The sequence below is a fragment of the Lissotriton vulgaris genome, chromosome 4_1 (genome assembly GCF_964263255.1).
Source record: "Lissotriton vulgaris chromosome 4_1, aLisVul1.2, whole genome shotgun sequence".
Taxonomy (NCBI): Eukaryota; Metazoa; Chordata; class Amphibia; order Caudata; family Salamandridae; genus Lissotriton; species Lissotriton vulgaris.
The window spans coordinates 992012026-992026514 of record NC_141691.1 but is presented as its reverse complement, the minus strand read 5'-3'; the positions used below and the strand labels follow the sequence as shown (position 1 = coordinate 992026514).

Below are 14489 nucleotides of genomic sequence, written 5' to 3'. Positions count from 1 at the left end.
GTATCACGCAACATTACAATGTTTTGTATACCTAAAAACGAGCAGAGCACGTTTATTCTCAACACACTGCTCCACAGGCCATCATTTTTAGTTGCCCAGTGTTAGATGTGATATTTATTGCACCTGATAATTAACAGTACCGTGGGTATGTTATTTATTAGGTGGAAAAATAGCACCTTTATCATGGTTTATCCATTAAAATGCATAACATACAGAGGTTTTTGCTTTTTTTTAAGAAAAATGTATTAAACTTTTTGAACAAAAGGAAATTAGTACATACAGTGTATTTTTGGCTAATTAAGGCGCCAATGAGGGACATGCCTAAAGCATTTGTAATAAATCGTCAGGGTTCGCCTGACGTCTGGGACAGTTCGGAAAAGCCGCAGGAACAATGTTATGAAGCTTCGAAGGAGTAAAGCAAGCTTTATGTAGGAGTGAACATTGAATACATTTACACTGCAAATTACAGGGAGTCATGCTGGGGTATTCGAGGAGAAAGCTCCATTCCTTATCAGGGAAAGCACAACCCAAATCCTCTTCCCAACAGGCTCACTGAGGTGCCAATGGTGTGTGAAGATGTGTATGCAAACAATTTGGATAACCATTTAACTAGATGTCTGCCACAGCCCATTTTATATACAGCCGGAACAAAGGAGTGTATCTCTGGTTCCGACCCAGTCTGCGCCCAATGCGTGCAAATATAACGGGAGATATTGGCATGTGTCAAGAAGGAGGAAATAGAGCAGCATTGAGCTACGCCTTCTGACACCATCTATACCATATAAACGGCAAATGGGTACTGATAAGATCGCACTACTGTATAAACGCACACCTAGGAGCTAACAACAGCTAACAATAGAGCTTATGCTCAATTTTGACGCTCATAAGCGTTCGGATGCATGGCATGTAAGAAAATGGTGGGCGCTGACAGCGCGTAACGGAGGTTCGTCGAGAATACAAGCATGTATCGGATTCTTTGCCAATGATAATTAAGATGGCGGTGCGAATGCCCGATTGTGAATGCAATTTGTGACTAATGCGAATGGATGAAGCACAGCCGTCTGAAACTGAACTCAGACAAAACAGAAGTCCTCATCCTAGGCACCTCCCCCTCCGCCTGGGATGACTCTTGGTGGCCAGAGGCCCTTGGAAAAGCACCCATCCCGACGGACCACGCACGGAACCTGGGCGTCATCCTGGATTCCTCACTCTCGATGAACAGACAAGTCAACGCCGTTTCTTCATCTTGCTTCAACATTCTTCGCATGCTCAAAAAAACATTTCGCTGGATCCCCACTGAAACTAGAAAAACGGTCACCCACGCACTGGTCACGAGCCGCCTGGACTACGGAAACACCCTATACGCCGGTACCACCGCAAAACTCCAGAAAAAACTCCAACGCATCCAGAATGCTTCAGCCAGGCTCATATTAGACATCCCGCGTAAAGAACACATCTCTGGTCACCTGAAAAACCTCCACTGGCTCCCCGTCAATAAGAGAATTACTTTCCGCCTCCTAACCCACGCACACAAAGCACTTTACGAAATTGGACCCGAATGCCTCAACACACGACTGTCCTTCTACACCCCCTCCCGCCAGCTACGATCCTCCAACCAAGCCCTTGCCACTGTACCTCGCATCAACAAAACCACCATGGGAGGCAGATCCTTCTCCTACCTGGCAGCTAAAACCTGGAACTCACTTCCCACTCACCTTCGCCTTACTCAGAACCACCTAACATTCAGAAAGCAACTTAAAACATGGATATTCGACAAGTAATTCCCCACCCTTCTTCAAGCGCCTTGAGACCCTCTGGGTATGTAGCGCGCTATATAAATCTCTTGACTTGACTTGACTTGACTAAGGAGCAACGAGACTTTGATTCCGTTGATTCACTTGGGACGCTAATACAATTGGTGCCGCTAATACACATTTGGGTGCATGAGTTGACCTAAGAAGAAAATGGTGGGCGCTGCCGGCGCTTAACGGTGGATCGCCGAAAATACACTGATACAAGCATATAACCTTCCTCACATTGGTTCACTGCCACTTATGATAATTATGATACTCTGATGGCAGAGCATAGCTCCTAACTGTGATGATGACTCTTGATTAATGATTGTGAAGAGCTTTCTGAAACCCCAAACAACCAAAATGGCGAGCTTCAAGCCTCAAAACTACTGCTAACAACGGGGTCTGCGCAACAATACCTTCAGACAACACTGCTTATCACTGCTTACCACTTATCACTGCTTATCCTCGAGACTCCTAACAAGCAGCTCCGGGACTGAATGAGTGTAAAGCACAATTTTTTGCATTTGGGATCCTTAACTTTAAAAGCAGAGATGCGAAGGTTTACCAGAATTCTAAAATGGCGGGCAGACATACACCCCAATGTCTCTACTAAGCACCTATTCACATAAACACCTATTAGCTACTAAGCACCTACTCACATAGCACGCAACTCGGTGATCCTGATACATCTGGCCAATCTATTACCGTGATTGGGCGATAAAGGTTGATACATAGAAGGTGCATAATGAATGGACATTCCTAAAACATACTAGACTGCTGCAGCACTACCAATGTTGAGAATTTCACAGCAGTACTGAATCAAGTATCGCGAAGGCGGCTAAACCAACGAATACTTAGGCGCTAGCTCCTGGGTTGGAAATAACAGTCTGACCACGCAAACCGCAGAATAGATGCTCACACGACCACAGCTCATGCAACAGGTAAAGCATGGTCACAAAAGGCTATCTACTCAGCACTGGTTACCAATGACAAACCTCAAGATAACCCTCAAGACAATTAAAAATCATCGTCTGGAGGGCCCTAACACATGGCATCATAGGATCACACCCCACCACATGCCACAGCGAACTGCCTCATAGGAAGACAAGCGATCTAGACGGCCATCGTCACTCAAGGCGCTCATAACGGAACACTCGTAGCTAGTCTCACCATGGGGGACAAAGAAACGACAAAGAACCTAAAGAGGCTCAAGGCTGAACAGCCGAACCCTGTATCGCCCAACAAAGGCAGGAAAGATGTCAGTGACACTATGGACATTATACTGAGCAAGCTAGAGGAAGTATGGGATCTGGCAAGATTCACAAAGGAAGAAGTCGCAGCCATCAGACAGGATATTCGGGACACTAACTCCAGACTCACTGAAACGGAAACAAGAATCAGTCGTCTGGAAGATACAGAAGTCAAGACCTGCGGGCCCTTAAACGCCTTACTATAACCTCGGAACAAACAACAAGGAGACTGTCGGAGTTGGAGGGCAGGAATCGAAGGGGCAACCTCCACATATTTGGAATTCAGAGAGATCAGAGGAAGATCTCAGATCATGCGTCCCCTTTCTAGAGTCGTGGTTCTCTCAAGCGAGCAACCTTATCTTCCATCAGCCACTTGAATTCGATAGAGCACACAGAGTTCCGGGCAGGATCACGAAGACTCAAAAAGGCCCCAGACCCATTGTATGTAAACCATTACGATACCAGCATGTGGAGCAGATACTATCCTTCGTCAGGAAAAACAGCCATATCCTCTGGAAGTCGAACAAGGTGTATATCTCGCAGGACTATAGTAAGGAAACAGTTGACATAAGGAAGGCATTTCTTGCCCTTCGCCCACCGCTACATTCAATGGGTCACCAATTTGGATTCATAGGTACAGCAAAATTTCGAGTATCTATCCGGGGATCTCCTCAGGTTTTCACAGACCCGCAAAAACTCAAAAAACTTCTAGATGGCAAAGATGAGTAAATTATGGACACGACGGAGGTGCACTCAGAGGCTGCCTCAGCCTCCGGCTACAAATGAATATCCTTTTCTCTGTATGCTTTTACTGTACAATTCTATGGTATCAGGGTTCACATACAGGGCCCGTAGGCTCTAACCCCCACATGCATCATCCGGGGTGTTTGCGAATTCTAAATTGCGAAAAATAGCGATTCGCAATTTAGAATTCGCAAAACGGGATGCATGAATATTTTCGGTAAATTTATGCGATTCGGTAAAAATCACAATTTTTACCGAATCGCATAAATTACCGAAATACAATTTGCGAATTCGCTATTCCCATTGGTTCCTATGGGCCAAAAGGCCCATAGGAAGCAATGGGAAGGCATTAGCAAATTGCGATTTTCACTTTGAAAATCGCAATTTGTTGATGCATTTCATGGGTGCAGGGGGGGGGGTCCAAAGGACCCCCCCTTGCACCGCTGAAATGTATTTTTCGCATCATGTTTCACACACACATGTCCTAAGGACATGTGTGTCCGTAACATGAATGTTGAATAAAATGCATTTTCAGCATTTTAAAGACTTTTTGCAAATTTACCGAGTGGTTCAACCACTCGGTAAATTTGACCCCCTAATTGCGATTTCGCAATTTTAAAAGAAATCATGCATTGCTTTTAAGAAATCGCAAATTTGCGATTTCTTAAAAGCAATCGCATTTTTAGAAATCGCAAAAATGTTGCGATTTCTAAAAATGCTTAATGCATTCCAAAAAGCATTTTGGGAATCGCAAACGGACGATTTTAAGGAATCGCACCGTTTGCGACTCAAAAAATGCTTGATGCATGTGGGGGCAAATGTCCTTACTGTTGAAGTGTGTGTTGCCTGACGAGTACTTGCTTAGATTATGCTCTAATGAAACTCCAACGGAGTGTAAGATGATTGTCATCCTATTCAATGACACTAGTTTGTTCCGTTTAAGCAATTTAAGTTAAAACAGTTGCTGGTCTCGGTGGCTCAACCAACTATGTACCAGTTTCAAAATGTCCTATCTTAAGTGTGTAACACACTTAACCTCGATGCACTGTTGCTATATGTGGTTCAAGAAACGAACAACACCTTTTTTAAACAATGTTTACAAAATTTTCTCAAAAATAAAATAAACATCAATCTTTAACTGTTTATACTCATCGAATTTACTTCACAGAATTACAAACAAAATTCTCATGTAAACATTCCAGCGTCAACATAAAGTTATTTCCAAGACATTATTGTGTAACAAGTATTCAAAGACGATGAATCTTCTCTTGTGCCCGATGCATTTCGAGCTCTAAAAGCTCTTCATCAGGGGCCTGAAGCTAAAATGAACATAATGTCAACTTTCTCAATTACAAGGATATCAAGGATTCTCAAGGTACATGGCACGGTAATTCAAAGAATGATATAAAAAACTTATTTGAAAGGTGAATCAAAAAGAATAGAACCTTATCCCCACCACTGTGTGTGGAAAATGCCTCTAATACTCACTATTCCGAAACAACGACGATCAGTGTCCTGCAAAAACAGGGTGGTATTGTAAAACTCGTTCTATACAATCACCTAATCAAAGTAGTGGTGATGGCAGTGGAAGCCTAACCACTGTCTTACCTGGGAATCAACTAAACGGTGTGTTGATCTTAAAATCTTCTACCAGGCTATCATGGACGTTCGCAACAGCCGTAGTCTGCACCCTATCAACAATAAGGAAATCAAACTTACTAACACATTCTCGAAGCTCCTCAACTCAGTCATAGTGACGCCTCTCTCTAGCCTTACCTCTCTCTACTGAGTCAAAAGGACTTCTCCTGTTCACCCTCGGACCGTCTCGCTATCGTTCGATCAACTGCTGCTCACTCGGTTCATACAGCTACTCTATGATGTCGGGGCTCTAGAAACTGAAAACGGACTATTACTCGTCCCTATATCGGAACTGAAGGCATGGAGAAAAACTACACCAAAAAATATAAAAACAAGACCTTGAACCAGGCTAAAGCTGTAGCTAGGGACGTATGGTTCAAAAACAAGACTAGCATACTCCAAACACTCTACGAACTCGGGAATTCGACCTAATCAAAAACGGGCGCCATCTTGGAACGGGGTGGGTACCTACAAACTCGTGAAATAAACGGGTGAAATATACAAAGAAAATAGGAAAAGGATAGGAAACATAAGAGTCACATTAGAAATTTTTCAGCAAATAAATATGAATGTTCACCACTATGAACAACTGGTAGCATTTTACCAAATACATTCGACAACCATGTGTACAGTTTCAAAGTGAAAAGGGTCACAGAAAACATGATAAATCTATTTTTTCATTAAGACCTGCTGGTTCTTGTGTTTTTAGAAATGTTATCCAGTGAATCTCTCTCTGGAGGAGGGATCTGGTGAGATCAACCCCCTCATGAATTTTAATGAATTCCAGTATGGAAAACCTGACCTGGGAAATGTTGTGATTATTATCTGACCAGTGTTTAGCTAAGTTGCTTTTAAAGTTCTTGTTCCTAATCGCACTTTTATGTTCAGAAATTCTGGTTTTCAATTTCGCTCTGTTTTGCCTGTGTACAATTTTCCACAGGGGCATTTTATGTAGTAGATCCGGTTCTTGGTATTACAATCACCATCATAATGTAGATTGATTTCTCTTCCTGTTTGTGGATGGTGTAACACATTACCTTCAATTACATTAGAACAGTGAACGCAGTTGTGACATTTTTTCATTCCTCTATGGTTGGTTTCAGAGTCTCTTGCAGGTGTGAACAGTAGCTCCTTTATGTTTTTGGATCTTGTGTAGGCGAAGATCGGCTTATTGGTAAAGATACCATTAAAATCAGTTTCATTCTGCAGTAATTCCCTGTGTCTTTTAACAATGTTCTTAATTTTCTGCGACGAAGTTGAAAATTTTGAGACAAAAACATGCCTTTCATTCAATTTTTTTGGCTTTAACTTGAGAAGATTATCCCTGCTAGTCATTTGAATCCTCAACTTGGCTTTGTCCAAAACATCAGCAGGATACCCTCTTGCTTTATATCTCTGGTGTTGTAATGACAGATTTACTTCTAGATCTTGCGTAGAACAGATTCTCTTTATTCTCATGTACTGAGACACAGGTAAGTTGTTCTTGAGATTAAGAGGATGAAAGCTGTTGAAGGATAAAGAATTATTGACATCCGTGTCTTTTCTATATAATGTCGTATTCACTTTTTGGTCTTGAATGTTAATCATAACATCCAGGAACGGTATTTCTTTGTCGCTGATGGTATGTGTGAATTCAATCTGTTCTAAACACTCGTTAAGTTTTCCAATTTCACATTCAAGACTTTCTTTAGAACCAGACCACAGAACGCAAATGTCGTCGATAAAACGACGGTAAATAATTGCTTGTTTTTTCCAAGACTCGTTACCAAATACAAAGTCTGCCTCAAATTTCGCCATAAAGGTATTTGCATACGCGGGAGCTCCCGCAAACCCCATGGATGTTCCATTCTGTTGGAGAAAAAACTTAGTGGACCACTGAAAGTAACTATGATACAGGCAAAAATGTAGTAACTCTAAAATAAAGACCTTATCAGCCTTGATTGATGGTTGTTGCAACAGAGCCCATTCCACGGCTTCCATGCCGGATTGGTGAGGTATAGATGTGTACAACGACTTGACGTCGATTGTGCACAAAAACATTTGATTGGTGATTTGAATTTCCTGAAGTTTCCTTAAAAAGTCATTTGTATCTTTGATGTACGAGGGCCACTGTTGGACGAATGGCTGGAGAAATGTGTCAATATATTGACCGAGTGGCTCAAAAATAGTGCCACATCCGGTCCCAATTGGACGAATAGGCAGATCTCGTAAATTCTTATGCACCTTGGGGAGCATGTAGAGACGTGGTCTCTTAGGGTGCTGGACGGTTAAAAATGACTTAGTCATGGTTGAGATGAGACCTGATTCGAATGCTTGTGTCAAGATATCCTGCAGAGTTACTTTAAGATCCTCTGTCAGATCCTTGTCTAGTTCATAATAAATTGATGTGTCTGCCACGTGTTCATCAACTTTCTGATTGTACATCGTTCTGTCCATTACAATGATGGCTCCTCCTTTATCAGCCTTCTGTATCTGGATTTCAGCATTTTCTTGCAAACTTTTCAGTATATTCATGTCATAGACCGATACATTTTTCTTTTTGGATGTACTCAGATTCAAGCGGTCAAAATCATTCAATACAGCGTTTTCAAAAGCATCCAATATTTTGTGTGTAACTGGTGCTTGAAATTTGGATTTGGGTTTGAATTCCAAAAATTCTGGTTCCTCTTTGTTGGTCTGCGGTGGAACTACATTAGTGAAGAAATGTTTAAGTTTCAAAACTCGCATGAATCTGAAGAAAGAGATTTCACACTCCAATTTATTGGTATCGTATGTAGGCACGAATCCAAGTCCTTTATTCAAAACTTTAATCTCGTCCTGAGTTAATTGGGTTTTGGAAATATTTAGGACTATGTTTGCCTCTTGCTTCATGTGCGTGCTCCTTCTGTGTCCTCTGCGGATTTTTTTGGATATTGTTTCCCTGGCGGTTGGCTTGAGTCCCCTCCCTGGGCTAAAAAAGACTGGCTGGTTCCTACTGTTCTTACTGCTTCTGAAGATGTTGATTGCGCGGTTGACAAAACTTCCTCAATTTGAGTTTGAGCTGACGGTCTGGTTATATTTAAATCTGTGTCTGAAACAAGACTTTCCTCTGAAGTTGTGGGGGCTTTTTTCTTAGGATATACTTTCCTCTGGGCATAAACTTCAGCCCACGTATAAACTTCGTAAACATAAAACTTGATTAGTTGTATTGAAAAATTCGTAAAAGCAAAGGAGTGCTCCTCTTACCCATTCAAACCAGTTTCAAAATGTGCCTAATAGCAATTAGAACTGACATAAAGGCTAATGATGTTAATAATGTTCATTCCGATCAGCATCCGCACGAAAAGCAGTGATGCTCTATATAGAGGCCAGAAGGTTCAGTAGAATTAAGTTTGCTTATGTTTACGTTGATACAGGAACTCAAGATACAGGATGTCTTTGGAATGCTTGCATATGCTAGCTGATGTTCCATCGTTGAATTAGTTCCTATTTCTTAAGTTGTTCTTTTTGTAAGGCCATGGAAGGGACAACGCTTTTGTTGTTCTCCTAGTCACCATGCCTATTGGCAATGTTTGGGGAGGGATGGGTGTGTTGGGGGGGATGGAGGGCAGAGGGGGTGGGGCGGGGGAGGGAAAAACAGGGGTAGGCTTTGGGTGTTTCTTTTGTTCTTTATCTGCGTACTTTTTCTTTGTTGCATAACAATGCCAGGATGCTCACAATTCGTATTCTCTGGAGTTTTTATCCCTTACTCTGTAAGGAGTATTGCCATCACTTTTACGGTTGTTCAGATCTTCATATCTAAGTTGTCAGGTCTCAATCCTATTATGTACATGTATTCAAACGTTTTAGACTGGAAGGGTGGCAACTTACAAAGGAACTTGGTTGGCATAATTTACCTGATTGCACTGAAGTGTCAGATACATACACATGTTTTCGACCATTCTAGGATGCTCACAATTCGAACGGCTTATGTTGCCCTCACGCTGACGGTTGTCCTAATATTCATTCCAAAGCTATTGGGTCTCGAACCTGACACATACATGTACTCTCACATTCTGGTCTGGAAAGGTAGCAGTTCACAGGGGAATTTGGATGGCAGGATCTGTCCGATTGTACTGAATGTTTTAATACATGACCATGTCTTCGTCCATAGTTAATACACCCCTTGGGGTAGCAAAAGTAGGAAATCTGAAAGTGCTCTCCCTTTATGTCAAAGGCCTTAACAAGCCTGTCAAACGCCAGAAGATTCTAGACTATTTGCGCAGACAAAAGGGAGATATTGCATTACTTCAGGAATCCAAACTAGAGGCTAAGCAGTTCCACACACTCAGGAATAAATACTTCACAGAGGTCACGGGCTCGGAGGCCGTTTGGAAAAAGAACGGGGTAGTGACACTGATAGCGAAAAAATCCAACATTGATTTGCTTTCCTCTACGGCTGATACCAAAGAGAGGTGGGTCACATCCAAATTACTGAAAGACGACACAGAATTTTATGTCACAAACATATATGCCCCAAACATATGAGACCTGAAATTCTGGTCGGACCTATCAAAGCATATCAACAGTATCCTGGACTCGCCAGTCCATATTCTTGCAGGAGAATTCAACCTCCCCTTTGACCCGACTCTTGATAGGGACTCCCGGTGTTCTTTTCGTAGTAACAAATCACACAAGCCCTTCCTTAACCTTTGCGACCGATTCCATTTCATCGATCCATGGCGGTTACAAAACCCAGATGGAAGAGACTACACATTCTACTCTTCCCCCCATGACTCATTCTCCCGAATTGACTATTTATTTATTACAAAGAACGCAATTTCCAGAATAGAAGACACGTCAATAGAACCAAGAGTTCTATCCGACCACTCTTGCATCACTCTATCCATCTCCAACGTGAAACCATCCACCCGCCAATCTCTTTGGCGCCTTAACGATGAAGTTATTGAACAAGAACAACATTGGAACACCATTGAAGCTGCCATCAGGGAATATCTGGTACACAACAACAGGGGGGACACTACTGATTTGACCCGATGGGAGGCATTAAAAAGTACAATTAGAGGGGTGATTATTAAAATTAAATCAGCCATGAACAAAAACCACAACAAGAAGCTAGAAGACCTTGAGAGAGAAATAGCTTCGTTAGTGGCCAGACATCTGCATGATAGGAAAGAAGAGACACTCAATAAGGTAGCCAACAAAAAGTATGAGTACAATAAGATAGTGAGCGAGAGAGCAGGGGTGTGGCTTAACAGGAGAATACGGTTTAAATTATGTGAATCGAATAAAGCTTGTAAAAGTTTAGCAGCCTATCTTAAATTCAAAGCGCAGAAAAACACGATAAACGCTATCGTAGACCAGTTGGGAGTAGCTCACTCCGACCCTATCAAAATTGCGGATATATTTAAAGATTTTTACAAACGCCTGTACGCCAAGAACACGGAAGCCGAAGGTAACAAGATCAAAGACTATCTAGGAGAATGCAAGCTACCTTCTCTCTCCTCAGAAGAACATGCAGTCGTCAATGGCCCAATTATGAGCTTGGAAATTGAGAAGGCCATAAAATTGCTAAAAAGTGGAAAGGCTCCCAAACCCGACGGGTTCACTGCCAGATTCTATAAATGCTTCTCTTCTGTAGTGAAACAACCACTCCTACACATGTTCCAGGAGATCAATGAGACAGGAGAAACAAAAGGTACATTATCAGAGGCCATTATCACGGTTTTACCTAAGGAGGGGAAGGATCCAACACTGCCCAAGAACTACAGGCCCATATCGCTTATTAATCTAGACTGTAAGCTCTTAGCCTCGATTCTAGCCGACCGCCTTCAGGGAGTCTTATCCAAACTCATACATCCGTCTCAGGCAGGGTTTTTGAAGTACAGGCTTTCCAGTGACAACACCAGAACTCTAGCACATGTGCTGGAGAAAGCGAAGTTACTAACTACCCCTACTGCAGCAATCACACTCGATGCCGAAAAGGCATTTGATAAGGTAGACTGGACGTACCTGGAGGCAGTACTAAATAAATTCAACCTGGGTGCATCATTTATAAAGATGATCATGTCTCTATACTTTTGTCCATCTGCTAGAGTTAGAGCGGGGGGGGTCGTTTTCGTCATCCTTCCGTCTTAATCAGGGAACCAGGCAGGGTTGCCCCCACTCCCCCTTATTATTTCTATTGGCTATTGAACCGTTTCTACATCATATAAGGTCCAAAAAAAACATCTCAGGAATTCCCTTTAAAGATTGCACGATAAAAATAACGGCCTATGCGGATGTGTTTTAGTTGTCTCAGAGTAGACGGATGAGGCTATACCAGCTCTCCTCTATACTGAGGAGTACTCGAAGGGGTTGGGCTATAAATTAAACAAAGAGAAAACTGAAGTCAAATTACTAAACAATCTAGGTAATAAAGAGATTCTAGGAGATTCTGGCCTAACCTGGCCACCGGGATGTTTCAAATACTTGGGGTTGGACTTTGATAAAGATCTAATATACGCTACGCTAAGAATCAATGAAAACATACTCCTAAAGAAAATTTCCAAATTACTCGACGGTTGGTCTCCTAAATATTTATCCTGGTGGGGTAGGGCGGAAACCTTAAAGATGATGGTAACCCCTTTGGTAAATTACTTGACAAGCATGTTACCAATGACCTTCTCAGATGATTTCTTACATAAGATAGATAAGCTATTCGGTACTTTCCTATGGCAAGGGAAGAAGCCTAGGATATCAATGAAAAAGCTACAACTAACTAAAGAAAAATGCGGCCTGGGCCTCCCAAACTTCAGACTTTACCAAACTGCGTTCCTATGTACACAGGGTGTCCAATGGTTAAGCGTTGAGCTGTCCTACACCCCACTATGGCTGGATGTTGAAAGAGCCATCATTGATAATATTCCCCTCCCTGCCCTACTCACCATGGACCTTACACATCTGCCACATTCGAAATATATCCTGCTGAACACAAGACGGGCCCTTCTGAGATTTGAACATTCCCAACACACAGGCGTAAAATTCAAAAAATCAACATCCATATCCCTATGGTATAATCCTGCACTGAAAATCAATTGAGAGCCTCTCCGATGGGAACACTGGTCTACCAAAGGCATCAACCTGGTGAGCGATCTCTATGAAGGTTGCAATCCATTACCGTTCTCTTCCCTCCAAACCAAGCATCGCCATGCGCCGATAGACTTTTACGACTTTCTGAAAGTAAAGACACTCCTGTCTACTCGTTCCTTGACACCCTCTGTACCATGGCTCTGGAGCAACATTACTCGCATCAGAGCGGCGGGACATTTTGTTTTGAAGGTTTATAAACTTCTCCTCCCCCTACCTCAAAAAGCGCACAGACGGAATGAGACGAGATGGGAAACAGAATCCAACACAACGGGTCTGACTTTTGACTGGGACATAATTCATACCACTGCCTTCAGAAATAAGGTCTCCCCTATACTGTCACAGACTAAATACATGCTAATTAACAGGACATATTGGACACCAGATAAGCTCTATAAACTTCACGTAAGAGACAGCCCTAAATGTTGGAACTGCGACTCAGGAGTAGGAGACCTGGCTCACATGCTTTTTAATTGCCCTTCCTTGGGAAAGTACTGGGAAAGAATCTTTGGCTGCATAGAACACATTTTTAATATTGTTCAGAATGTGGCAGGAATGGTTGTCATTTTTAAGAGGGGCGGATAATCCTGCTCTACATGCCTCCCCATGGCGTGCCTCTCATAAAAAATTATGGAAAGCACTTGATGCCTCCTCCTTTTCATTTGAACCACCATAGCTACCTTAGGTAATTCTATATGATTCCCTGTGAAACACATTTACAAATACACGCCATGCCTACTGTAGAGGAACAACCAAACACATGTTATTACCCTTGAAGATCTCCCGAACTGTGAGACATATAGGAGTGCCACTGTTACGAATCCCTTAACCGGCACATTGTTTATGCAACTGTAAATACATACGCTGACTGTGCAGCGTTTATTGATTTGTATTACGTCTGTTTTGTTGGACTCAAGTATGTATGTAACTTTGCTACAATATGTAAGTGACTCATGGTACTTTATTATACGACTCAATGTATGTACATGCTTTAATTTTTCTTTTGCTTTCTTGTCTTGTTTTCCTTTTATTTCCTTTTCCAAATAAAAATGATTTGAAATAAAAAAAGAAAGAAAGAGGAAATAGACAAACCGTGAATCTGAAGAAAATCTTGGTGAGATATCAATACACCCTCTGTGAACATGTCCCCCACCAATGTAACTCCTGCAGTTTCCCAGGACTCCAATCTGACCAACGTGAGTAGAGTAGACCAACAGGTGTGGGTAGGCCTCGTAACAGTATTTTATGGGTGTTAAATGGGGGGGGGGCGTTGTGGCATTTAATGGCGTATTCCCAGTATGTGAGCGCATTACTGAGCAATAACAGTAGGCGAGGGGGTCACTCCACAACCGACAACAATAATGTACAGAGTGTGACAAGCCGCAACATCCTTTGCGTATTGCCAATCTCAGTTAAGTGAAGGCCCGCCAACCAATAGGACACCATTGTAATTGTCCTGCAAAACAGTAAGCTTTGAAGTGCTGGAACCTATCCCTCCCTCCTCAGGTTACACCTGCAGTTTAGACAGATGTTGGTGTTTATCACAAAAAAATGAAAGGCCTGATACTTTGCTGGCCTTTTTCCCTATAATCCGGCAGGTCTGACATACCGGAATTTAACAGGGATATAGTTTTCAATCGTGCCCAATACATTATGCGAGCGTTAATAACTGCAAAACTAATTTTACGATGTGTGCATCAACACTTGTTACTCAATTATCAAAACATTCTCGGGTCACTTAATCTCACAAAACACACACCTGGTTAAAATAGGCCAGGATTAGCCTGGGATAGTTATTTTTTTAAAACACAAAGGGAGGTTAAAATAACCTGTATGTTGCACTGGCAATAAACCCACGCCCAACTTTCAGGGTAGGGCAGGATCAGCACCAGTGCAGACCTCAAGGAATGCTTTCAGAGGTAGCCATACTGGTTAGACAAGCGGCTCAAGATCC

The 14489-nt window shown here is 42.2% G+C and overlaps 1 protein-coding gene across 1 annotated transcript in view; it reads right to left on the bottom strand.

Moving 5' to 3' along the window:
• Positions 1–14489, bottom strand: part of MPPE1 (metallophosphoesterase 1) — a 736638-nt gene that overhangs the window by 646343 nt on the left and 75806 nt on the right. The window lies entirely within an intron of this gene.